Source organism: Equus przewalskii, chromosome 6, assembly GCF_037783145.1.
Source record: "Equus przewalskii isolate Varuska chromosome 6, EquPr2, whole genome shotgun sequence".
Lineage (NCBI taxonomy): Eukaryota > Metazoa > Chordata > Mammalia > Perissodactyla > Equidae > Equus > Equus przewalskii.
Window position 1 is genome coordinate 34415273 of NC_091836.1, and position 25400 is coordinate 34440672.

A 25400-nucleotide genomic window follows, 5' to 3' on the forward strand; every position below is an offset into this window, starting at 1 on the left:
CTGGCTGGGCGGGCGGGCGGGCAGGCGGGCAGGGGGCTGAGGAGGCCACCATAAAGTCCTGGATTCTGCTCTTCTCTACGCCCTTTAACCAGCTTTGTGACTTTGGGCAAGTCACATTTCTAACCTCAGTTCTCTCTTTTAAAACAAGACTAGTAATACCTACATTATAGGGTCATTGCAAGGATTAAATAATAAATCAGATAATATTGTGCTTTGCAGAGGAGACTGGCATGTTGTGTGTGATACATTCTATATATCCTCTCCTGAATATACACATTTGCCACTTTATTCAACCAATATTTATTGAACACATAATATGTTCAGGATACATAGTAAGCTCTGCAGAGACATATAGGCTTGAGAGTCAGGTTAGGATTATATAATCTAGTGAGGTAGACAGACGGGCAATTTGATGGGATAAGTGCTAAGAGAATTGTGCATAGGATGCTCTAAGCTGCTAGAACCATCCTTGTGGCAGCCGATGGAGGATGGTGTGGGCAGCAGGGAGACCAATTAGGAGGCTATTGCTGAGCTGAGGTGTGGAAAAGGAGATGCAGAGGAGGAAAATGTAGCTTGCTCCACCTGGGGGTAAAAAAGAATGATGAGCTTGTACAACATGCATTGACTTTGCTTCTGGAGGGAGATTTTGGGGCTGGGAAGTCTGTCTCAGAACCCAGGGTCATTTGGAGCCTAGTTAGGGGAGGGAGCAGGGCCTCCAAGGCTGGAGGGTCTGCCCACTGGGGAAAGAATGGCAGGGGGAGTAGGAGGAGAAGGGACTGAGCCCAGCTGAGGGGAAAGGAGGGCTGGATGCACGCGGGGTTTGCAGAGATTTTCAAAGGGCTTCTGATAGGGCTGAAGGTTTCCCCAAGAAAGGTAAATCCTGCTGGGAAAGTTAAGTGACTTCTGTAAGTTTAGGGCTGGTCTTAGTTAAGTTGAGGGACATTTGCTTTCCATGATGGATTCCCAATCACCAATTTGTGTCTGGTCAAGTTCTACCCAGGTCTCTTGACTGCTTTTGGCCTTCGTGTTCATCCATTCATTTGCTCATTTAATAAACACACATTGAGCCTGATGCTAGTCCAGAGCTGGAAGCACAAAGGTGAGAAACACCTTGCTCAGGAAGCTCAGAGCTTAATAGGAGGGACACCTACAGGAATACATAATAATTTAGTGTGATACAGCCTGGAGTTCACGGCTAAGAACTTGGGATGTTATCTTACAAGACATATGGTCTCAGTTACTAGGGGAGCAGGAAGGAGGGAATGACTTCCCCTGTGTGGGGTAGGGTGGCATTGAGAGAAAACTTTACAGAGCTGGATCTTGAAGGATGAGTAGAATTTTGCCAAACAAGACCTAAACTATTATTACTATCATTGTCATTAACGACAGTAGTCACCATTTGTTAAAGGCTTAGTCTGTGTCAATGCTGAGTACTTTACTATCCGCTAAGCACATCATGTGTCTGATGTAATACCACAAAATCCTAATAAACACCCTGTGAGTTAGCTCTTATTGTTCCCATTTGACAGAAATAGGAAAACTGAGACTTACAGAAGTCACACAGCCAGGCAGGGGGAGATGTAGAATTTGAACCCAAGTTTGTCTGACTTCAAAGCCTTTTTCCCTGTACTATCTTTCCCACATTAACTTATTGATATTAATGCAGGAGGCATATGAAATAATCTATAGTTTGGTCAAAAGCTCTCAATTCAGAGACACGTTGAAACATAGAGGTTTGTAATGCCTTTGGCAATGAGTAATAATACAAATTGGCAAACTCTCAACTGAACTAAGCATTGATCTGAGTTAGCATTTTGCAGTAGTGGTCCCGCTTCATGTGACAAGAATGACATGTTGATGGTCTACACGGGCATAGTACTAACCTAGGTTTGTATGGAGGGTAGAAGAGAAACAGAAGACGCAGGTCTTGTCCTCAAAAATATGATGCCATTGAGGAGATTTAGATTAACATAGAAAGCAGAAGTTCACAAAATAAAGTAAGATTAAGGGCCAGTCACAGGGTGGGGATGCAAGAAGCTGACTTTGCTCGGCTGCAGAAGTTCAGAGGAAGGTAGGACTTGAGCTCATCCTGGAGGGTTGGCAGGACCTGGATAGCAGAGTGCAGGGCCCCGCAGAAGAGCATGATGGCCTGAACAAGCGGGTGGAGGGCTCAGAGATGGTGCGTGCTTGGTTGTAAGACTGTGGCACCTTGCATGGCCAGAGAAAAGGTTCAGGTTTGAGAGGACCAGGAGATTAAGTAAGACAAGTAGGTTTAGGCTGATTACTGAAGACAAAAATAGAGGCTAATAAATTTGGATTTTTGTCTTCTTAGGCCCTAGCAAGCCATTATAGACTTTTGAGCAGGGGAGAAACAGTATAAACAAGTCTGTTGGGACCGCCCCGTGGCCAAGTGGTTAAGTTCACGAGCTCTGCTTTGGCGGGCTGGGGTTTTGCTGGTTTGGATCCTGGGCGCGGACATGGCACCGCTCGTCAGGCCATGCTGAGGCAGCGTCCCACATGCCACTACTAGAAGGACCCACAACTAAGATATACAACTGTGTACTGGGGGGATTTGGGAAGAAAAAGCAAAGCAAAGCAAAGCAAAGCAAAGAAAAGAAAAGAAAAGAAAAGAAAAAAGATTGGCAACAGTTGTTAGCTCAGGTGCCAATCTTTAAAAAGATAGTCTGTAAATTATTTTAGCTTCCAAGGAGGCCCTCTCTTCCCAGGGGATTAGAATCTAGTCTCTTTGAGATGGGCCTCCTTGCTCCAGTGACATTCAAGGCTTTCGCTGGGACAATTGAGTTCAATAACCGGTCAAGAGTAGTCAGAGAATATCACACTGTCAGGTCTAGCCTCTCATTTACAGATGACAACAGTGAAGATTGATGATGATGATGGTGATAATGTTAATGAAACAGAATTCAGAAAGGTGAAGCGTTTTGTCCAACATCACACAGCAAACTCGTGGCAGAGCTGGAACTAGCTGCCGAGCTTCCTTAGCTTGCTCACTCCAGCACGAGGTGGGAGAAGCCTATAGATTGTCACAAATGTCCGCCGTTGGGGAAATGCCTGAGGTCCTGATAGGCAAACCACACTTCCATCACTGCACTTGTGCAAGAACAGGCCATGAGGTGGGCTCCAGAGTGAGAAGAGACTCCTTCCAGGCTCTTAGGCCAGTGGGAACAAAGACTTCGGTGTTTTTTGCTCCTAAGATAGATACTATGGTTGGAACTCCCCCAAAGTAGACAGGGGCCAGGCTTTTGGTTTGGGCTTACGGGCAGAGATTCCAGAGGCTCAGTATCCACTGCTGTCCTATTCATTTGCAACAAGTGTTAAGTGCAAGTTGGCAAACAATCAAAGGTGTTCTCTAGGGGAGCCTGCCCGTCCCCCTCAGAGGATGCCCTGGTGAAATGAACTCAGATAGGCAGCGAGGGGCCTGATCAGAGCTAAAGAGCTGGGAGTGGGGCCACTGCATTTCCTGGGGTCTTTGTGGGGACAGAAGGGACTTTACCTTCAAGATGAAGCTTCTGCTTCCTTCTTTCTCCCCTGAAACAGCTGGGCCCTCAGGTCACACAGAGTCTGCGTCTTCCCATCCGTCTCTCCCTCTCTATCTTCCTGTCTGCCTCCCTACCTGTCAGGCTGTCTGTCAGTTGGGCCCAAGCCCAGCCTCAGGTTCAGGGCAGCAGTGTTCCAGGCTGCCTGCTAGCTTCCAGAGGAGAAGGACTTTGTGGGCGACAAAAGGGAGGGTGGTAGATTCTCTCTGCCAAGACCTAAAAAGGTGCACTCAGGCTCCCCCGAGTGTGGAGGGCAGTGTGGCCCAAAGAGCTGCACTGGGATGGAAAGGATGGCCACCACCCTGGGCAGACTCCTGCCCCGAACTCCAGGCTGTCTTGCATTCTCCTCAGCACTTTCTGTCATGCGAGCCGCCCTGCTTATGCTCAGAGGAATAGCTGGCAGTGTCGGAAAGGAGATTACAGGCTACATTTCTGCCTTGCAGCTTTCTCCAGGCTGTTGGGAACGAGGTAGTTGTCAGTTCTGGGAAAGGAGAAACCTGTGTATTTTGTAGCCCTGCAGCGGTGCCCCGCATCGGGGCATGCTGGCGTCACCTCAGATGGCCGTTCCTCTCTCAAATGTGTATTTTATCAGTCCCTGCGTGGGGAGCATGGTTGACTTCTCTTCCTTAATACCGGCGTGATTCCTCTCTGAGGGGCTCCAGCTCTTCACTGCCTTCTCAGGGGTGGTGTTGGGGGCAGAGGTACAGCTAGAGCAGAAAGACAGACAAAAAGCATGTGGCTGCAGCAGGACATCAGGAAGGAGCTCCGGCCCCTCAGCACCAGAGAGGACACAGTTAGAAGCTGAGGCCAAAGGACAGGCAGGGCAGGCAGGGCTCCCTCCTTCCACAACCCTGGCCCCGACTCTGTCCCCTGCCCCTGCCCTGTGAGCTTTGGCAGAGGAGCGGGTGGTGAGGCCATCAGCCAGAAGCAGCATCACCCACACACCACAGGGTACAGTTATTTCCTGAGCATCTGGACTGGGAGCACCTCAAAGACAGGGAGAGCGTGTATATGTGTGTGTGTGTGTGTGTGCACATTTCACCTTTGTATGCCCAGGCCCCGGTGCATAGGAGGTTCTTAATAGAGGGAGACTAAATTGAAGCAATTTGTATCTGCCCAGAAGAGGAGAGGAGGGAATAGTAAAAATCTACCCAAGAACAGAGCTCTCATCGGCCAAGTAGGCCTTAGACACCTGGGAAATGAGGGAGGGGTGTGGTGCTGACATCAGCAGAGCTCCCAGGAGTAGCCCACCCCACAACTCAGGGCACATCCTCTTCTGCCTTCTCCTGCAGGAAGCCCAGCACTTACTGCTGCAGGCACTCCCTTTGGTTGGTAAGAAACACAAGAGCAGAGAGAAGTGGGGAGGTTGGAAGAGGAAAATGTCCAGGGTCAGGAGACATGCCGCTTGCTGGCTGTTTCCTTAGGCAAGACCAGTGCTTGACCTTCCTAAGGCTTATTATCCACATCTGTAAAATGGAAACACCCACCTGGCAAAGAAAAAGGCCTCTCATACATTGCAGAGAGCATGTAAATGGGTGTGGTCCTCCTGCAAGTCGTTTGTAAAACTTCTTTAAAATGAACACAGCTTTGGATTTGGCAGTTCCACATCTAGAAACTTAACCTGAGACAATGATCAAGTCTCGAGCAAACTTCACCTACAAGAATTGGCATTATTTATTTATAATAGCAAAAACTGGAAATAATCTAAATAACAAATGATAGAAATTTGGCTGAGTAATTATAGTACATCCATAAATGGAATGACTTATAGTCACTGAGATTATTATATATATTTCCCTTATATGCAAAGGCATTTATGATATGTTGCTAAATATAAAAGTCTGATTACAGAACAGTGTGCATAGTATGATATTGTTTTTAAGAAAGAGGAGGGGCTGGCCTGGTGGCTGGGTGGTTAAGTTCGTGCACTCTGCTTCGGGGGCCCAGGGTTTCGCCGGTTCAGATCCTGGGTGCGAACATGGCACCACTCATCGGGCCATGCTGAGGTGGCGTCCCACATAGCACAACCAGAGGCTCTTACAACTAGAATATACAACTGTGTACTGGGTGCTTTGGGAAGAAGAATTAAAAAAATGAAGGTTGGCAACAATTGTTAGCTCAGGTGCCAAGCTTTAAAAAAAATTGTTTTTAAATAAAAAAAAGAAGAGTTTTAGGGCTGGCCCAGTGGCCAAGTGGTTAAGTTTGCGCACTCCGCTGCGGTGGCCCAGGGTTTCGCGGGTTCGGATCCTGGGCGTGGACATGGCACCGCTCATCAAGCCATGCTGAGGCGGCATCCCACATGCCACAACTAGAAGGATTCACAACTAAAAATACACAACTATGTACCGGGGGTCTTTGGGGAGAAAAAGGAAAAAAAAAATCTTTGAAAAAAAAAAAGAAAGAGGAGTTTTTCTCTATATGCTAAGTGCAGTTATCTTTGTATTGCAGGATTACAACCAACTTAAACTATCTCCCTCTTATTTTGTATAATAAGTATATATTATTTTGTAAAGGTAATAAAAATTATTATTGTATTCAAGTATCAACCTCTAAAAGTTGTTTTAATTGTAAAAGAAGATATTACATATGAAAGTAGTTTGTAAGCTGAAAAATTATACAGACGTAAGACAGGGCCTCTGCCCATGAGTTTGGAAAGAGATGAAAGATATAAAAGACAACTACAGTGTGAGATGGAATGTGGCAGAGCTTTCAGAGAATGACAAACAGCACGTTCCTCGGAAACACAGAGGAGGTGAAATTACTTCTGGCTCTAGGGGAAAGAGCCAAAATGTTTGAGTTGAACATTGAAGTATGGTTAGGGGCTGGTCAGGTGGGATATGGAATGGGAGCAGTGAGAGGAGTGGGAAGTTATGGGACAGGTTTGGGGAATGGAGAGTGATTGTGTCTGAATGGAGGGTTGACAGCCTGTGGGAGATGGGTTAAAGGTGAGTCTAGAAAGGGGGTTAGGAGCCAGACTGCACCTGGTATAATGCAATCAGTGAGCACTTGTTGGTGCCTTCTCTGAGTAAGGAGTCATGGAGAATTCTGGAGTAGGAGGTGACATAGCTGTAAGCCCATCAAGGGCAGTGGGTACTCATTGCTGCGTTGGCAGTGTCTGCCCTGTATGAGGCCCTGGTAGATGCAGAATGAAGTCGTCTGCTGGGAAGCTTGGTCTGGAAGCAGCTAACAAGCTAGATGGGCTGACAGCTTGGCGGGCATGGCCGGGGATGAGGGCCCTCTCTAGGTTGTGTCCCTGGGAATGGAAAGGAGGGAAGACCATCTTCTGCCCTGACCGGAAAGTGATGGGAAGTGAAGAGTGATGGGGGAGTGAATATGAGCTGGGGCACGGGGTGGGAGGAATCAGGCATACCTCCCAGGTTTGCTGCCTGGGGGGCCCGAGAACTGGGACTCATTCACAGAATTCAGACAGGGCCACATGCACAGGCTGGGGTCGGGGTAGGGGGAGTGGGACAGGAGTAATGTGGTGCTCACGACACCTTCTTTCCCAGTTGGTTCCCATCCCTTGGGCCACTCTGCGTGGCTGCCCCAGGGCAGGCAATGGCCAGGGGGCCTGAGACTCCTGCTGCTTTGAATGGGTCTCTATCCCTCAGCTCCTCTTGAGAGGAGTCTGGGGTGTAGGAAGGAGGGTTTTGTTTCAACCCAGAGAGCTTTGGTTAATGGAAATTCATTATTTCCATTAAATGCCCACTCTTGGAGCTTCTCTCAGCTCATCCCATCCTCACTCCCCCAGCCAGGAATTCGTACCCCCCCCACCCTCTTGGGATCCTGAATGCTGTGTCTCTGCCACCCTCACCTCCCAGCAGTGTGCGTGGACATGCACACACACACACACACTCACACGCATGTACGCACACTCACACCAGAAGGAAGGCAGGAAAGTCTTGTTCAGGCAAATGTCTAAATTTCCATTTCCCCACTGCAGCTCCCAGTCTGGGCACTGTTTAGCTCCTCCTGTTGTCATGTCACTAGTTAATTACATTCTTTACTGAGGTGCAAATGTGTTTTTACAGGGACACTAAGATGGTGTTAACTAGGAAGGAACTGTGAATGTTAAGGATGCATTTCCCTCTCATGTAGGGCTGGGGCTCTTGGCTGGAGATGCTCCCTGATGCTGCCCTGAAAATGCAGCCCAGGCCTGGAGCAGCCCCCCCACCCCCATCCCATGGCTGTGCCATCCTGGCCCCAAGCACAGCCTCATGGAGTCAAGACAGCAACTCGACCCACAAGGAGAAATTAATGTGAATGTTTGGGAAGTGTCAGGCCAGGCCTTATAATAGTGCTGCCATCAACCTCGACTTCTGCACACCTTGGTCCATCTCAAATATTGAGAAACAAAATTAATTCACTTTAATCTAAAAATAAATAGAGAAGCAGTACAGCCAAAGCCACCTTTAGGCCAAGGCTGTCCTTCCCTGGTAATTTCAGCTTCAGATTTGTTGCTCTCCTGCATCTTGCTCCCCGCTGCCAGCAGGCACCCTTCCCTCCACCCCATCCATATCTCTCCAGACTCCCAGCTAAAGCCTGCCCCTAGGAAGGGATCTGGAACTCATCCGCACACCTGACATGGTTGCAACTGCAACCCTCTCTGAGTTCCATGCAGTTTGAAACAAGAAGCCAGCAGTGGCCTACCCAGGGCCTGAAAATCACTGAGCTCTGCCACGTTGCGGGGGAGAGAGGGCCGTGTATACGCCTGTTGTCAGGGAGCTGGACAGGTGACAACAGGGCACTTCCAGCTCTGACAAAGGTTTGGGCTCTAAATTGGCTCGGTGGGCCTGAGTGGCCACACGAGGACAGAGGGGTGAAAGGTAAATATGGGGGCCAGGTCTGTAGAGCAAATGAAATAGATCCCTGATTGGCAGCCCAGGGAGGAGGGGCCAGGGCGCAGAGCCGGCATCCCCTTGTTCTTGATCACTCCTCCTCAGCCTTCCCTTCTGAGAGCTGCTCTGCGCTTTTTCACAGGTGATTTGGCTCTAGCTGACAGGAAGAATTTCTGGCCCAGCTGGAAGTGAGAAGAGGGAGTGAGTCTCTGAGGGCCATCCTAGAGGCCGCCAGCATCACCCGGACAGTAAGAAATGCTTCTCCGTGCCTTCACACGTACTTAAACCCTCCAGGCAGGTTATCTTTCTTCTGAAAACCTCGAGAAGCAGCCCATAACCTTAGCCTATGCTTAGCATATCCAACCTTAGTAAGCATATCACTGTATTATTTTCTCGTGTCTTTCCCCCTTAGCTCCTTGAGGACAGGACGAGACCTGTGCCTTATCTCTGGATAGCTCTCTTTTCTTCTACTTATTCTGTGAACAATAAACTGCGGTTGATGCAGATGGATGGGCTGTTGCTTACATCCACGATGATGAGAACATTTGTACAACCCTCTGGAGCAAGCTCATCGCCTAAGGGTTACAGGGCTGTTTGTTAAAAATGCAGTTCCTGGACCTCCCACTGGAGTCTGATTCCATGAGTCCAGGTCAAGACCAGGAATCTGCACCCCAAGTGTTTCGAAGAACACAGAGGAAACTGCGCCCCAGGGGTTTCTGATGAACTCTGAGAAATACTGCTTTAGAATGTATACTGCATTTTGAATAGAGAATCTCATTTAATCCTCTTATCAGATAGGGTTTTTAAATCCCTTTAAGTAACTTCATGATCTCAAAGACCTGAATACCAGTATAGACAGGGATTTAGAAATCTAGTTATCTAAAATAACCCTTTTTCTTTCCAGTTTGCCATGATAAGGGCCTGGATCTATTATGGTGAGATTGGGCCCCATCTCCAAAGGACCCTGCCCAGGATTTTCTAAGTTTCCCTGATGTCTTAGGGCCACCATGACCTTACAGTTCATCAGCCTTCATTTTTAGAGGCAGGAATCTTTGCCAAATTCCTCACAAAAGCTGGTTTCCCTGGAGAGAGGAAGAGGGATGGAGCTAACCAGAAAGGTGACTGCTCCTGGGCTGAGCTCCCAAGCAGGTAGTTAGTAAATTTGCGAATATTCAAGGGGACCACATGTCTCGGAGTGGCCAAACTGGCCAGCCATGCTGCCCTGCTACCTCTGCCTTCTGCCCATTTGGGGAGCTCTGTGTTTTAGGTGCATTAAGCAGTGGGGAGCATGCTAGAGCATGCTGTGGCTCCTGAGAGCCAGAAAAAAGAGCATATCTACGGGGGTCAAGGCTTCATCCCAACTGTGGGTTGGGTGATGCCCATTCCAGGGACAAGTTGATAATCTTTTCGACAATCTTTGGAGCCCATGTGCACACTGATGTCAAAGAGAGTTCACTGCAGACAAGGCTGTGGTGAAGGCTTGAAGATGATGGTGGGATGGTAAAAAAAAGAGTGAGAAAGGACAGGGGCGGAGTCTCCTGGTGAGCCATGGTGGATAGGTGTTGTTGCCCAAGTCCAGTGGCCTGCTCTGGGACTGGCAATTGAACTGCGCTTCTTCCTGCTGAACTACCCAGCAGAGTCCTCTCTCTCTCCAGGCTGAGGCTGCAGATGCCGGAGTCCAAGCAGGCTACATGGTGCCTGGGAGAATGGAGGTGCCCCCAGTCCCCCCAACATGGTAGATTATGGGAAAGGAAGGAAATGGGTTGACGGATGGCTAACTCCTGCTGTGGGCTGTGTCTTTCTGTAGAACGGAAGGCTTCTATGGATGAGATAGAGGGGACCTCAGCTATCACACCGACCTCCTCTCCCTCCCCCAACACACACACACAGATACACCCACTGACCACTGAACTATCTTGCCAAGTGAGTGCCAGTCTGGTCTGTTCTGGGGACTAAATACAGTTGACACTGTTGCTCGGATGGGTGCAATTGGCAAGGACGATTTTTGCAGCTAATGCTGGAAGTGTGGCAATCAGAGAAGCCGCCAGCTGTCTCACTTAAATTCTTAGCTCTCTCGCTCTCTTTTTTTTAAATCGTTTTGCTTACATAATCCACCCCCTTTTTATTTTCTAATTCTCTCCTTGCAAAACTGGCACCAGAGGGGAAGGGCTGGGGTGGAGGGGGTAGCAATTACACATCAGTTTGGGGAGCATTTACATTTTGCAATTACAATTTAAAAATAAGCCTCCTTAATGATCTCCACGTGTCAGCGACAAACCCTGACATACATACTCTCCTGGGCCTGCCTGCCTCCTGCTGAAGTCAGAGGCTCAGTAGAGGCAGAGGTACCTGGGGAGACGTAGGGAGAGGCCGGGGTAGCATCTAAGGGGCAGCAAGAGCAGTCAGTGTGCCCTTGAGGTTGGTGGAGGACAGGTATGGAGCTGAGCACCTAGAAACCAAGAACTCTGCACCCCAGCTTCTCTCCTCCTCCCTGTACTCGTGCTCTGTCCTGGCCCGTCTCCCTCCAGCCCTGACACAGTAGGGCTCGGTGTCCCCCCGGAGGCAACGTCAGTGCTCAGAGCTGTGAGGAAGGGAGCCTCAACTGCTGATATCCCTCCAGGTGGGAGTTTTCAGAGTCCTGTTGGGCGAATGTAAATCCTCGTCCCCAAGAGGCAGCTAGCGTACCTGGATGCTGGTGGACTGGGGAGAGGAGCTGGTTCCACACGCAGGGCGCAGGAAGGGAACCGGATTGTTGCATCCCAGTTTGGGAAAGACGCTTCTCCTGTTACAATTAGTTGACACATATTTATAGAAGCCCTCTGATTCCTTGGGCAGGGACTTTGGAACCAGATCAACCCAGAATCAGAGTCTAGCTCTGCCATTTGCTGGCTGTGGGATTTGGGGCAAGTTAAGTAACTTAAGTTTTCTAACCATCATTGCCTTGATGCAATTGGGATAACATATTTACCTTACAAGGCTTCTGCGAGGATTAAATGAGATAATATACTAGAAAGCACATCACACAATGTCTGGCACATGGTAAATGCTCAGTAAACATCAGTTCCTCTCCAAGCTCCTCCCCAGTGGCCCAGACATGCTTCCTCCTGCTCATATCAAAACTGCTTCCTTCCAGCTACTGTGGACACTAAGGAAGCACGATCTGGTCTGATTTCTCCAGGTTTCTCCTCAAAGTCAAGCTATTTGCACCCTGAGCAGCCTCTGAAATGGGCCCCCCATCCCCCTCACACACACACACACACACACACACACACACACACACACACACATACACACCACCTCCCCATAGGATTCTCTGTGGGGCCTTGGCATTAGGCCTCCGTTCCAGCCTTTGACTTCCTCAGGGCATCCTTCCTGACTCTGGCTTTGAACAAGCCCAGTTCTTGCTTTTCTAGACACTAATTCAGTGGAGTGACTTTTTATATGGCCCCACATATGTTCTTCACCTGTGAAATGAGGGAGGTGGACCAGGAGCTCTCTGAGGTGCCTTTCAGCCTTGACACCTGTAATTCTTACATTGTCCTCCCCACTTGGCTTAGCCCCACCAGGTATTTGTGTGTAAAGCTTTCATCTCCCGAGCAGCTTCATCTAGGCCAGTCTTTGGACTGACCACTCACAGAGCAGAACTTACATTTGTTATTTGAAATATACGGAAAATAGCTCTTACCTACGGAAAAAGAGATACACATCTTGCAAAATTCTGAGTCAGGGAAGACGGTCCAGGAGCAGGACATTTGGCGTAGTGAACGCAGAGAACACAGGCAGTGACCGCATTTTATTGGTTTGAATGTTTCATTGAACACAGTTAAATATGATGTTTTAAATACTGTGCTAAAAACTTACTTTGTTAACCTAGGTTATATAATGGATAACTTTCCAAGTTAAAGTAAATAGATCTACTCCATTATTTTTAACTGCTGCATGGTATTCTCTTATATATAGGTATTTCATTATTTATTTTGGTTACTTTTTAAATTAGAAGTAAAGTATGTATGTGAAGAGAAAGAACACAGTGTAAAAGATATAAAATAAAATAAAAAGTGTCCCTTCTCTCCCACACCTCTGCCCACAAGGTTATGATCCAAGTCAACCACATTGAATAATCTCTGATGTTAGTTATTTGGTGGCCAATGTCTATTATCTTTTGTAGTATACTTAAGTTCCTCTTTCTTAATTTATGCATTTATCTATTAACTCCCTGCTATGGGAGCGGGGGAAATTAGCACACATTCTCCCCTTTCAATTTGTATAAGTTTGATAATTTTTATCAAACTATATTAGATATTATCTATTTTAATATGTAGTATTATATAAAATATAATATATATTATATGGTATATATTATATAGCACATAGTGTTACACATAATCATACTATATATTATATATTACTTAGTATACTAGTAGTATATTTACTCTCTTTAGGATAAAATTTAGAAGATTTATATTCTGTTATATAACTGTAGTTACCTCTGCATTCTGAATATAGGTTGATTATAAGATGGAAACATTCAACCACAGAACTAAACAGTGTGATCTGGCCATGTCATTACATGTCGTTACAACTTGGCTGCTGCCCAGACCCTTCCGAGCCTCCAGGGGTAACGGGCTGCCCTCCTGCCCTCCAGCTGTCTTCCCTCCCCTTGAGTCACACAGGGCTGCTGTCTGTCTTGTGACTATGTGGTTCTCCTCCTCCAACTTCGTTGTTTTGTTGGAATACCACCTCTAGTTATTTCTTATATTGGTGGGAAGGAAATAAACTGAGTTCTTCTATGTTCAAAACAGACTTTGTCTTCAGACTTGATTGGGAATCTGATGGAGCTCAGAATCCGAGTTCAAAAGCTTTTTCTCTGAGATCTTGAAGACATTCTCCCCCATCCTCTTATTTCCAATCTTGCAATGAGAATTTATGGAAACTTTGAGTTTTCTTTTCTTTTTAAGTTCTGGAATTTCACCACTATTGTTGAGGCTTGAGGTTTGGTTTGCTCCTTTTTTTTTTTTTCATTACTCATACTCAGCCCTTGGGATCCCTTTAAATCTGAAGTCACCTGTCTTGCTTCAGCTCAGGAAAATTTTCATTTCATCATTTATTTACTCTGCTCAACTGTCTCTGTTTTCTTCTTCTGGAACTTCCACTACCAGCACAGGGCCTGGCACATAGTAGCTGCTCAGTAAATGATTGCTGACTCTGTTACTTGGGACCTGGATTCTAGTTAGGTCCCCATCTCCTGCTTGCTGCATGGCCTTGGACAGGTTTTCTCATTTGAACAGGGAAGAAGTCAGACCTCAGAACCGCTCAGGATGCTTCCACTCTGCCAGTCTTCTGGCAATCGGCTCCAGAGCCTTGAGTCCCCACTACTCCCGGGTTTGGGGAAGAAGCTGAGGAGTGAGAAGTGAGGGCAAAGCTGAGGTCTAGCTGTCAGGCAGCCAGAGCTGCCAGCCTCCCGCTACGCACAGTTCCCTGCACCCTCCATCTCTTCAGGGTCCCCTGAATGTCCCCCTTGGGGACCTCTCTCCTCGACCTTTCCAATCATTCTTAAATTGGCCTCCTTTCCTCTTCATCTCCCTCTGCCCAGCTCCCCTGCTCTCCACACTTTCTCAGCTCCCATGCACACACAGCTTCTGATGGTGGAATAGTCCCTGACCACAGCGAGTGCCTCGTTAAGTGAGATCTTTTTTTCACTTTTATGAATTCCAGGACAACGAGACAGCAGACTTCTCTCCCCAAAGCTGCAGAGCAGATGCTCTGACCTGAGACAGCCAGGCCCTAAGAAGAAAGGAAAGATCAGAGAGGCCTGCTGATAGCAGGGATCTGCCCCAAACTTAGGCCACCTTGTGCCCTTGTCGCGGGCAGCTTGGATGAGAATTCCCATTTCCTCTCCTTCCACATCCCAGAGACGAGCTCTGGGAGCAGACACCACACATGCAGCTCCCCTGCCTGCCCAGACCAATCTGCTCTGGACAGACCTCTAGATCTGGGAGTCAAGATGCTTTGCTCCTTTTCCCTGAGCGGGCCAGGCACTGGAAGATCCAGATTAACAAGTGCTCAGATCCCAGAAGATCATTCTCTGTTCTAAGTCAGAGTATCCTAATTGGTTCCTGAGGGCCAGAGTCCACTGTGCAAAATTGTCTTCTCCTCCTCTTCCTCCACCCCATGGTCCTTGTTCTGCCATGAGAAGTGGGGTCCATCTAACTGGAGAAAGAAGAGGGGACCGTTAAGACACAAGCTTGAACTTCAAGTCCACAAAAATTGTGTACTGAAGGCAGGGCTCTTTCTTTCCACTGAGACCACAATGATAGGAAAGGAGTTGTCATCGCAAAAGGCAGAATTAAGGTTCGATGGGCATGGTAATTTTCGGAGAGGCTGCTAGTATTCGAAGATTCTGCTGCAAATATGAAACACTTCTACTTGGTGCCTGAGTGCAGCAGCAGGGGCCAGCATATGACTAAAGGTTTCCCTGTTAGAAGCCAGAAAACTGCAGACCACTTTCCAAGCCAGGGGTTGAAGGGGATGGGGCTTGGCAGGGGACAGCCGGAGTCAGTGGGAGGTAGAGCACAGGTCGTCTGCACTTCTGTTTAATTGCTGCTGCTTCGGAGGCTGTGGGGAATAACTCTGCTGCCAGCCTGCCAAGATGCCTTCTCTGGTCACCCCTTCAGACTGCTGCCTGGAGTCTCTCTGGGCTGAGAGAGGAGGGAGAAGCCTCTGAAAGGAAAGTGAACAGGAAGGCGCTTCTGCAGGCAGATAAAGATAGGACTCAGGGAGATATGACAAGAGATGGGACGCCCCCTAAGGATGGGGTACCCCAACTTGAAAAAACAAATACTGCTCAACTGGACAGGCTTTTCAAAGATAGAGCCAGGTGCCTTTTGGCCTGTGAGTCATGGGCATATTTCCCTCCAGAACAGGGACTTCTTTGCAGCTGTGGGTGGTCCCTGGGTGGGGTGGGGAAAGAAGGCCAAGCGGAGACAATCACAGAGAGCAAGCTGACTGCACGCTCCCTTCCACCCCACCCCAGCTGCGCTGCAGCAGGACCTCTCCGTCCTGGCTGACAGGAAGGAGACACTGACGGAGTCCCGGTCCATGTGAGTCAGAGCCCTGGCCCTGAGCTGCAGAGTGTGGGGTCAGGGTGTAGGCAGCCCCGCTTTCACACAGCACGAGTTCCCAGAGTTCTACAATTAGACAGCCGAAACACATGATCGAATGCCCACGTACATATCGCCTCTTAGAGGCAGTCTTCGACCATTTATTTGTCACTGCATATTCGTTCCTTCATTTTGTTCTTTCCCTTCATAACTGAACCCACAGTCTAGCGAGTCTACGATTCAGACCCAAGGTCTGCCTCTTCCAGCACGCTTAATGTTTCCGTCTTTGTCTCCGCCGTGTTCTGTGTATGAGACCCCTACTTCTTATCGCTGGTATCAGCACTCTCAGTTCTCCATCTTCCACTCACTTCTATGAAATAATAAGAGCAAAATGCAATAAAATATTCAAATAAATCCGTACACACACTGCCGTCCAAAGATGACAGAGCCGACAGAAGTGAACTGTCGCTGTTTAAGCAGTCCCACCACACAAAGTGTGTGTTCCTGAGCTGACGTACAAACCCCAAATTTGGCATGCAAAAGGCCTATAGGCGTGTTGATATAGGATAATTCTTGGAAATTCGGGGCGTGTGAAAGTCGGTATTGGATGACTGTGCTGGGCGGCCCAACCAAAGTTAGCTGCTTGTTTTCATCATCAGCGTTGGCTTTCTGTACTTCTCCCATTCCTAGGGGTCTCTCCCTCCTCTGGTGTTTCCTGCCTCCACGCTCACACTTCTAGGTTAAACATTCAGCCTCTGAAATCAGACCATGCATCACATTTGGAAACTTTCTTAACCTCTCTAAGCTTCACTTTTCGCATCGGTGAATGGGGACAGCCATCATGCCTCATCATGGGACACCATATGATTGCTGACAAAAATAAACAAGGTATCTGCATAAGAAGCTTAGCACCATGCCTGGTGCATGGTTAGAGCTCAATAAATGGCAGTGGTTACTACTTCTATGTTATCACCTCACCTCTGTAAAAATTTGCTCCAAAGAAACAAACTCATTCTCACTGAGGTGTAAATGACTGATGGGACCTAAACAGTTATCCTTCCAAGATTTATTTGTTTGTTTTACATTTTAACAGTAAGACAAAGAAATTAAGCTGTAACTGTATATATATTCAGGCTCCATAAAGAGGTAGACTTTGTGAAATCATATTGCATAGGCTTTTTTTCCCCCCTGGAGGGAAAATGCAAGGAAAAGCCATGATCTTGTCTACTGGGGTGCATAGGGTTCAATGGGCGAGATGGAACACGTGGATGGGAAGCAGATTTTCATAGCGTAGGAACACACACAGCGATCATTCACACTCCTGTGTCCTCTGAGTGAGAGGACAGTCCTGGAGCGGAAAGTGAGAACAGGCTTCATGGAAGAGTAGGGTTTGGAGCAAAGTTTTGATGAAGGAAAGGGTACAGTAGTGTGATCCAGAAAGGCCTTGCTGGCAGATGAGAAGCACAGCAAACGGCATGGAGGAAAACTGTTTTGTAAGGTGATAGAGGGCATGTCATCTGGAGCTTGGGTCCGGGTAGCCAAGCCCAGGAATGGATTCACTGCCCAGTGTCACATCCTCTCACATGGCAGCCACCATCCTCCCTTCCTTAGGGCTGCCTTTCCTGACAGATCAGGAACACAGAACCAGTGTACCTGCTCTCGTTCCAAACAGCAGTGAAGACCAAGGGTTAGGGGGCCTGGCTGGACATCCTTTCCTCTCCCAAGCTGACCCCGTTGCTGCAGACTCTGCCTGGTTTCCCCTCCTTTTTCTCACGAGCTCACCTGGGCCACCACAAAGGCCCAGGGGAAGGACATTTGTTGTCTGCGTAAGGAAGTAGCAGGGATGAGTGGCTTTTCAATGAGAAACTGAGCCCAGAGGACCACTTGCTTCCACAGCCCTGACTCTTGACCATTTTTTTCTGGAAGCAATTTTTTAAATATGGAACCAGGTATCGTCCAGGCAGAGGATATGGTACAGTCTTTCTCAGAGAGAAAAGGGGCCTGGCTGACCCTCTTAGGATCCCCTGCTTCCAGGAGAATCTGGGAGCATGGTGGGTGACAGACTACATAGGCATCAGGGTCCCTTACCTCTGAGGACTCCCCCTACCCCAGTCCAGTCCTGCTGCTCCCAGCCCTCCCTGCCCTCCCCTCACATGGCCCTTCATTTCTTCCTCCTTTCCTTGTCTTCCCAGCTCCCTGCATGCCTGCCTCAGAGAAGAGAAAGATTTATGGAAGGAAGGAGGCAGGCAGGGCAGCCGGGAGGTGGCTGCCTCACTCCTTGCAGAACAGAAGCGCTCCTTCCATCTGGGATCCCCAGCGTCTGGGCTGTTTGTCTGTCTCTGTTGAGTTGTGGGCCTCAGGGGCCTGGCCTGGGTTGTTTTCTCAGCTCGGTTCCTGAGCAGTGGCTGCTGTCAGCTCTCGACAAATAATAATAAACCTGGGAATCAGATTTGTCTAGGGGGATTTCAGTCCCTGGGTTCGTTTTTAGATTTATTTCTCCGTGTGTGTGTGCAGACAAGAGAGCAGGTGATGGTGTCTTGGGGGAGCAGGCCGGGGCTCCCAGGGCCCTGGCAATCCACCCTAACTGCACCCTGGAAGAGCTGCAGGGCCCTTCTCTGCCCCTGGTCACTGGGCTGCCTGGATGCTTAAAAGAAAAGAAAAAGAACTGAACAAAAGGCCTCAAGCTCTCTACTTTCCCTGTTCCTCCCTGCCTCTCACGCTCAGGCCATTGGGATAGAGATGCAGGGGCTGGAGATGAAAAAGAGAGGTCAGAATCCCATCTCCAGTTGAGAGTTGTCTGAGGGATGGGTGGGAACCTGGCTACAGGCCTGGGGAGAGGGAATGACCCAAACCTTCCCGTGGACTCCACCCCAGGCAGCAGCCATGCATCCCGGCCTCCATTCCTGGGATGCAGCAACAGGGGAGGGGTGTCCTGGAGAGGGAAAAATGTTCTAAGTCAAGCACCTTTGGCTAGAGCAGGACCCAGTTGTGGGTGAGTGTGAAATTTAGGACCAGACTAATGGTGCGCCTCTGGAGCAGAGCAGCACCCACTTTTCAGCAGTGGGAGGTCAATGCTGCCATCACCCTGCCCCTAGGCAGGCGAAGCTGCACATCACTTCTCTGTGAGAGGATGCAAGCTCTGTACTTACCCTGAGAGCTTGCATGCATTCTTGCCCCCCTTTCTGTTTTTTGTTTTATTTTGTTTAAAAGAACCAAAGGGGGAAAAATTGCTAAGTTGTAAAGTGCTTAAAGAGGAGATGAGAATCTTCATCAAAATGCTAAAAGCTGGAGGGGGAGAGTAATGTGAAAACTCTTGCCTGCTATTTATGGGATTGATTCTCAGATCAAGAAGAAGCAAGCAGTTGGATGAAAGGAATTATTGTTAAGCTCCTCGGTAGGAAGATCTAATGGACAATTGCCGCTATCAGGGGGAATTAAATTGCTGTTTCAGTTTGTAAAATATATCAGCGGCTTTTTGAAGCCAGAAAAGGTGTGACAGCCAAGGTAGGGGAAGAGCGAGGGCTGCCACTTTTGGGCCCTGGTGGCGAGAAGCAGGAGCCCGGCAGGAGAGAGGGCTGGGTCAAGCGGGAGCTGCTCTCCTGACTCCGTCCGACACTGCTCCATTTTTTTGAAGCCAAATTGGAAAACAGCGAAACTGAGGAGTAAAGGAGGGTGAGCTGCAGCCCTGGAGCTCTGGGCCCTGATGTGCCAGGAACCCCCATGAATCAGAGCCCCACCGAAGTCAGCGCTAGGGCAAAACAGGGCTCCTCTCTAAGAAACTGGGTGGGGGGGGAGGGGCGCGGGGTGGGGGTAAGGCGGGGGATGTGGGTCTGCGATCGCCAGCAGCCCCATTTACACCCAGGGTATAAGCCTTCCCCCCAGTAACCTGTGGACACAGAGGGATCCAGGGTCGATAATATGCCGCCTTCCTCCCAGAACTGGGTCTCTCGAGCAAGCTTTTGCTCATCTCTAGGCCCGGGTCAGTGAGTACATAAATGACCTGTTGACCCAGCTGCACAGGGGACATATTGTTATTCCAGAAAAGAGCAAACAGCAAAATGGCTTTGGGGGTGGGGAAAGGAGAGGAGGTGGAGGCCCCTGGCAGGAGGACCACCGGCCATCTGGAGGATGCCACACTCCTGGGATACAGAGCAGGAGGGTCTCTGGGTTCTCGGGTTTCACAGAAGGCTCTTACCCCTCCAAAGACCGTTTGCTCCACCTGGCAGGTAAGGGCTGAAGGGGGAGAGAGGTGGTGAGAGATTTTCCCATCTCTCAGGAAGTCAGAAGCCGGCAGTCCTAGTCAAAGCTCATGCTGACTTCCCCTCTGTCTCCACTCTGTCCCCCGGAGACCAGTGTCATGATAACAGGGCAGGAGCCAGCACCACCTCCCAGGTAGGCTTCCCAGAAAGGGAGCAAATGACAATTAGTGCAGAGAGCTGTGGGTGGCCAAGATAAGGTCTGAGTTGCCTGCTATCCTGGTTGTCATATCTGCTTCTTGCTGAAGTCAGTAGAAAATAATTTCCCACTGAGAGTTCCAAGCAGGAACCGAGAGGCACCAGGGAAGTGGCCCTCCTGGCTAGGACATTCAGCAAGGACTTGGGCTCTGTGCCAGGTTCAGTGTCCCCTGAGACCTGGGTAATGGTGGAGTGGTGGCTTATTTTTTACCTCTTAGCCAGCCATCCTCAGGACATGCAGTGAGCAGGGGGTCTGATCCTGAGTGCGAATCCAGCTCAGATCCCCTCCCCAATCCTTCCTTCAGTAACACAGACACAATTACCCTCCCCGTGCCCATGCACCACTCTGAGCCTGGTCTTAGAATAGAGGACTTCCATTTGCCCCCAGCACCCTGCAGTCAGAAAGATGGGGGGAAGCAGCGTGTGCTAGGTCACAGCATTCCTGTCACCTCAGGCCCCTGAGCTTCCACCTGGCTCCAGAACACCTGGGAGAAAAGGGAAAGGTCCAGTGTCTGATGTGCTGTGAGGGGGGCCGGCTCCTGGTGAGGTGGGCCTCCATCACTCCTCAAGGAGCCTTCACTTCTCTCTCACTTTGAAACATCTCAGCCAGGCTGTCTCACATTTCAAAGCTTCCCTGCCCACAGGTGCATCCTCTCTGTCACCTCCATCCTTGCCGCTGTCCCCACAGTGGTCTCACCCTTGTCACCACCCAGTGCTGGCTGCACACCAAGGCGCAGGGACCATGGAGCTCCTCAGACACTCAGCTTTCAGCTTGAGATTTCTAGCCCTCACCAGGTTTTGTGAAGAGACCTGGGGTGTGTGTGTGTGTGTGTATGTGCATGCAGGCCCGCACGCCTGTGTTTCTTTAGATAAATCCACAGAGTCACATGAAATCAGTGACAGGTTGACACCGTTATTTCAAGATTCATCGCTGTGAGTTGCCAGCACAGGAGACCTAGCCAACTCCTTCCCACCAACAACACTTTTTTTCCAGGCATAATTTATAGCAGTGGGGTGAATTTGTTTCCAAAAGATGAATATCACACTATCAGCAACAGCTGCCTCTCATTTTTATTTGTTTTTAAATTTGACTCAAAGTCCAATTCTCTATACACATCCGAAGCTGTAAATCCTAAGGCGACTGATTGCATGATTTAGTAAACAGGTTCTATTACATAATGCAATTAAAGGGGCTCCGCCGCGCCACCTACAGGCCGCTTCTGGGAAGGGAGCTGGGCCGGAGACTCATGTGGGACGAGGCTCTCCGCGGAAGGAAAATAAACGAGATTGCGGATTGCGCCAGGGTTGAGGCGGCCTCTCCGATGGGAGAAGTTGAAGCCAGCCAGGTTACTAATGCAGCCTTTTGGTCCCTCCTGCTGAGTTCATTGTGTTATTTTAGCCTCCTGCAAATCTGTCTAGACGTCAGAACCCAGGCCCGGGCAGCTGCTCAGAGTGGTGGCCTGGGGTGGGGAGTGGTAACGACCTGGGGGCTTCTGGGCCCGGGACTGGGGAGGGCTCCTGCCTCTCTGGCCTCAGGGCCCTCCTTCCCTCGCTCTCAAATGAGAAGTGAGGAAGGGAAGAGAGAGCTGGCTGGGCTTTGGAATGAAGCTACAATCCAACTATTTCCATTCCATTCAACAAAGCTTGTGTTGAGTGCTAACCATGGGCAAAGACTTCTGAATATTTTGGTGAAACCCCTCATTTTGCAGCCCGAGAGGGAAAGTGACTTGTACAGGCCACAAATAAGTGGCAGGGCTGGATGTGGAATCCAGACGTTTTGGTTCTAAGCACAGGCTCCGCTCATGGGAGTTTACAGATGAGGAAACGGAGGCCCAGACAGGGGATGGGACTTCCTCAGCCTCTACTTGTAGCAAGGGAAAGAAAATAATGAAAATCCTGCTAGTGTGTGTCAGAGGACAGAGAAGAGCTCCCACAGGTCCTCAACAGGGTCTCTTAGCTGCCCTGGTGAAGAAGGAGGGAAGGAAGGAAAAATGGAAGGAGGGAAAGAAGGAGGGAAGGAGGGAAGAATGGAAGGAGGGAAGAATGGAAGGAAGAAGGGAAAGAAGGAGGGAAGGAGGGAGGGAAGGAAGGAGGGAAGAAGGGAAGGAAGGAGGGAAGAATGGAAGGAGGGAAGAAGGGAGGACGGGAAACTCAGGGCCGGTGCTCCCTCCCCCCATTCCTCTGCCCTAAACTACAACACTCTTCAGATGAATTAGGCTCTGGGGCCTCAAGGATTCTGGCTTCTCCAAAGAGCTTTTGTAAGAGGAGGGGACTTACTTCCCTGGAGACTGAGAGAGAAACTGGACCAGAAAGGGGGAGGGGAGGGATGGATGAGGAAAACAAAACCGTCAGAGTCCAAGAGTGTGGAAATAGCCCCCAACCTTCTCCTGTGCCAACCATCGCCCAGTCTCCAGTCTGGGGCATCGGGGTGGAACAGTGACAAGCCAAGGGAAGTCCCTTCCTCCCCTCTGCTACCTCAGTACCAGATGCAGTGCAGTCTCAGCTAGGGTCAGGGGGCAAGAACAAATGCTGTCTGTCAGGCCAGCTGGCCAGAGAGTTCCCAATTAGACCTTGTTTCTCATCCTTAAGGCCCTGAGCCCCCAACCCGGCACCCCAGCCCAATTACTGCTGGACAGCATTAACCCCTTGGTGCCCCAGGCCGTTAATGGAATGTTAATTGGTCTAATGGGTTTCATGTCAACAAGTCCTAATGAGCTCCTTCCTAACGAGCTTGGTATTTTTTTCCTAAGCCTGTTTGTCAACACACTGTTGTGTGGGTTCCAGGCTGCGGGCCTCCCCATGCTCTTGGGCTACCCCCTCCTCCTTCCTAAAGGGATGTCCTTTCATGCCCCCACCCACCCCAACGTGTGCACACTGCCTCATTCGGCTCCTGAGCTCTGTAAAGGGCAAATGCTCCTTTTGATGATAATATCAGTAACGCAAATTATTTCTTCTTGGATATCTTTGTGGGGTTTGCATTTTGCATTAGGTTTGTTTCTTTCCCCCTCCTAGCTGTCATATAATAAAGGTTTTCAGCATTAAAAACAATCTTTTGACGTGAGCCTCTTCTCCATGGGAAATGTCTCTGGTAAATTGTTCCTCGTGTGTCCTCCATCTGCAGTCTTGGCTGTGCTCCCTCGAGTGCCGTGGTGTCTGGTAACAGCGCTGGGGCCTCTGGACAGGGCGGAGCAGCCTCTCCGAGCCGAGCCACTGACGAATGCTCAGACGCCCCGGCTGGGTTTCTGGAGCTCAGGCCTGCCGCTGGCCTCCCTACACCCAAAGACAGTGCAAAAAAGGGCAGGTTCTCCCAAAGGGCTGGGCACCTGGTAATTGCTCAGGGAGTTCTCCCTCCCCGCCCCCCCCCCCCCAGCTGTAGAATCTCCCACAAGAGAAGTCAGATCCCCACGTTCCTCTCCAGGATGCTTCCACATGGCCCCTCAGCTCCCCAAACCTAGCTAGTGGGGTTCCCCAAGGATGGGGGTGTGCGCGTGTGGCTGGAGTGGTGTGAAGAAAAGAGCCAGCTTCCAGAGATGGGCACGGGGTCCCGCCAGTGTCAAGTCACCAGAGGCTTCTGTGCCTGAGTGAGCAGAGAAGAGAACTTAAGCCCCTGATGAAAAGGCCTCCTGTTCTCTTGCAGGAGAAGCCCCCAGAGGGCAATGGGGCAGTAGCCTAGTGGCCTGTGGTGACCCCAGTGAGGGGGCGGGGGAGGGGCAAAGGCCATCTGGTCCTCAGAAAATTGTTCCTGTGTCCTCTGGCGAGGCAGGTCTAGCCCCTGCTCCACAGCCCAGCGGGCTCTGAAGAGAAAAATCTCTCAGCCTCGACGGTGGTTGTTTCTGGGTGCAGAGCGCTCTTAACCATTCCTCCTTACCCCGGGCAGGGCAATCCTGGTGCTGTTGCAAACATTTCTAGGGACAGCGACTCTAAAATGACTCTACCTCCCAGTCATTGGACAGTCAACAAAAGAATGCAGATTAAAGACTAATCTCTTTAGCCCAAATCCTTCTCAGTGAGCTTCCTTTTCTTTGCCTTCACTATGACTTTCTCATCTGTAGAATGAGGTTACCAGAACACCCAAACCCGAGGTTAAAGGGAACCAGTTGCCCCTAAGAGGAGAGAAAAGCGGCCCAGAGGGAGCTCCCAGCCCAGACTCTGCCCCCCAGCTCCCTCTTCTGGAGGCTGCTGGCACTGCAGTGCCACAGCGGCTCGCTTTTCTCTAGCCAAGGAGCCTCTAAGATCGGTGCTCCAGGGAAGGGGTCCTGATGGCAGGTCCGTAGGCCCCCACCAAAGTTACCTCACCTACCAGAGTTCCAGGAAAGGCTGAACCTAACACACTCCTGAAATATCCCTATTTCCTTTATTCCCTCAGGGTCCAAAAGAGAGATTCCACACTCATTTTAATATCTCCAAGGGCTTAATTCTGGAATCTTCTTTCTGATGTCTCAAAGAGTCTGTATCCTCTTTTTTTCTCTGGAACCCTCTTTGGTCTGCTCTTGCCTTCTTTGGATGTTTACTGCCACCCAGACAAACCCAGCCATGGAAATAGGCATTGGTCCCCTTCCTAAAAAGACTGGCTCCCTTCTGAGCCTCTCTGCAAAAGTAAAGGCTGGATCTTGGTGTCTAGCGTGTGGGGGACAGGGAGACCCTGAGTGACTTTGTCACAAAGACATCCTGGTGGCCCATCTTCCCCCAGCATAGTTTTTTGCATGTAGTTGATACTTGATAAACGTTCGTTGACTGAACACCTGAATTTCCAGTGGTCTCACATGTGCACTTAAGGTCAAAGCAGACCTGGGACTTCGGACACTCAGGTCAGGCCAGAGGTTCTATTTCTTCCTCTTCTTGAAAAAAAACTGAAACAACAACACACACATACACACCCACACCCTCATAGGGCCCCGGAGACCAGCCTCTTTCCTTAGGCAGCTCCAAATTCCCACAGAATTCAGGGCTGTGAACATTTTGGAGGACCCTAGGGAGGAGACGGGAGGGCATGAGGGGAAGAGAATGAAGCCTGAGAGCACCCTCAGGGAAAGGGGAGGGAGGGTCTGAGTGCTGTGCTCACAGGCGCCCTCCACAGGAGCAGGAGAGTTCCTGCACTCCACAGAGGTCCCTGGGCAGCTCAATGTCCCCAGTGGACAGGCCTGCACGGGGCAACTAGCCCATGGTTTCCAGCTCTAAATATTTCAGGACATTTTCTGTAACTAAACAGCTCTGGGCATTCTGTTTCCTTGGGTGGCACTGCCAGGTTGTCTCCACTTACTGCACCATGTTCTGGCTCAAGAAGAAAACTTGAGGGCCAGTGGGAGCAGCTCGCTTCCAGGTGATGGGGTAGGGGTGGTACAGTGGAGCAGACCAGGAACTGGGGATTGGAGATTGTGGTCTAATCCTTGCTTCACTATCGCTCCCCTACACATATGCACATCACTCCTCTTGGCCTCTGTCACCTCCTCTGTA

The 25400-nt window shown here is 49.7% G+C and overlaps 1 protein-coding gene across 13 annotated transcripts in view; it reads left to right on the forward strand.

The window, feature by feature from the left end:
• The window catches only part of PKNOX2 (PBX/knotted 1 homeobox 2), a 253943-nt gene that overhangs the window by 150663 nt on the left and 77880 nt on the right, over nt 1–25400 (forward strand). For 5 of the 13 annotated variants that reach the window (XM_070623372.1, XM_070623377.1, XM_070623379.1 and 2 more), the window contains exon 3: nt 8535–8640. The exons of 5 other annotated variants lie outside the window; for them this stretch is intronic. The gene's annotated coding sequence lies outside the window, so the exon portion shown is untranslated. Of the gene's footprint in view, nt 1–8534; nt 8687–25400 lie in introns of all 13 variants that reach the window. 3 more of the 13 variants (XM_070623370.1, XM_070623375.1, XM_070623378.1) reach the window with 1 other exon arrangement.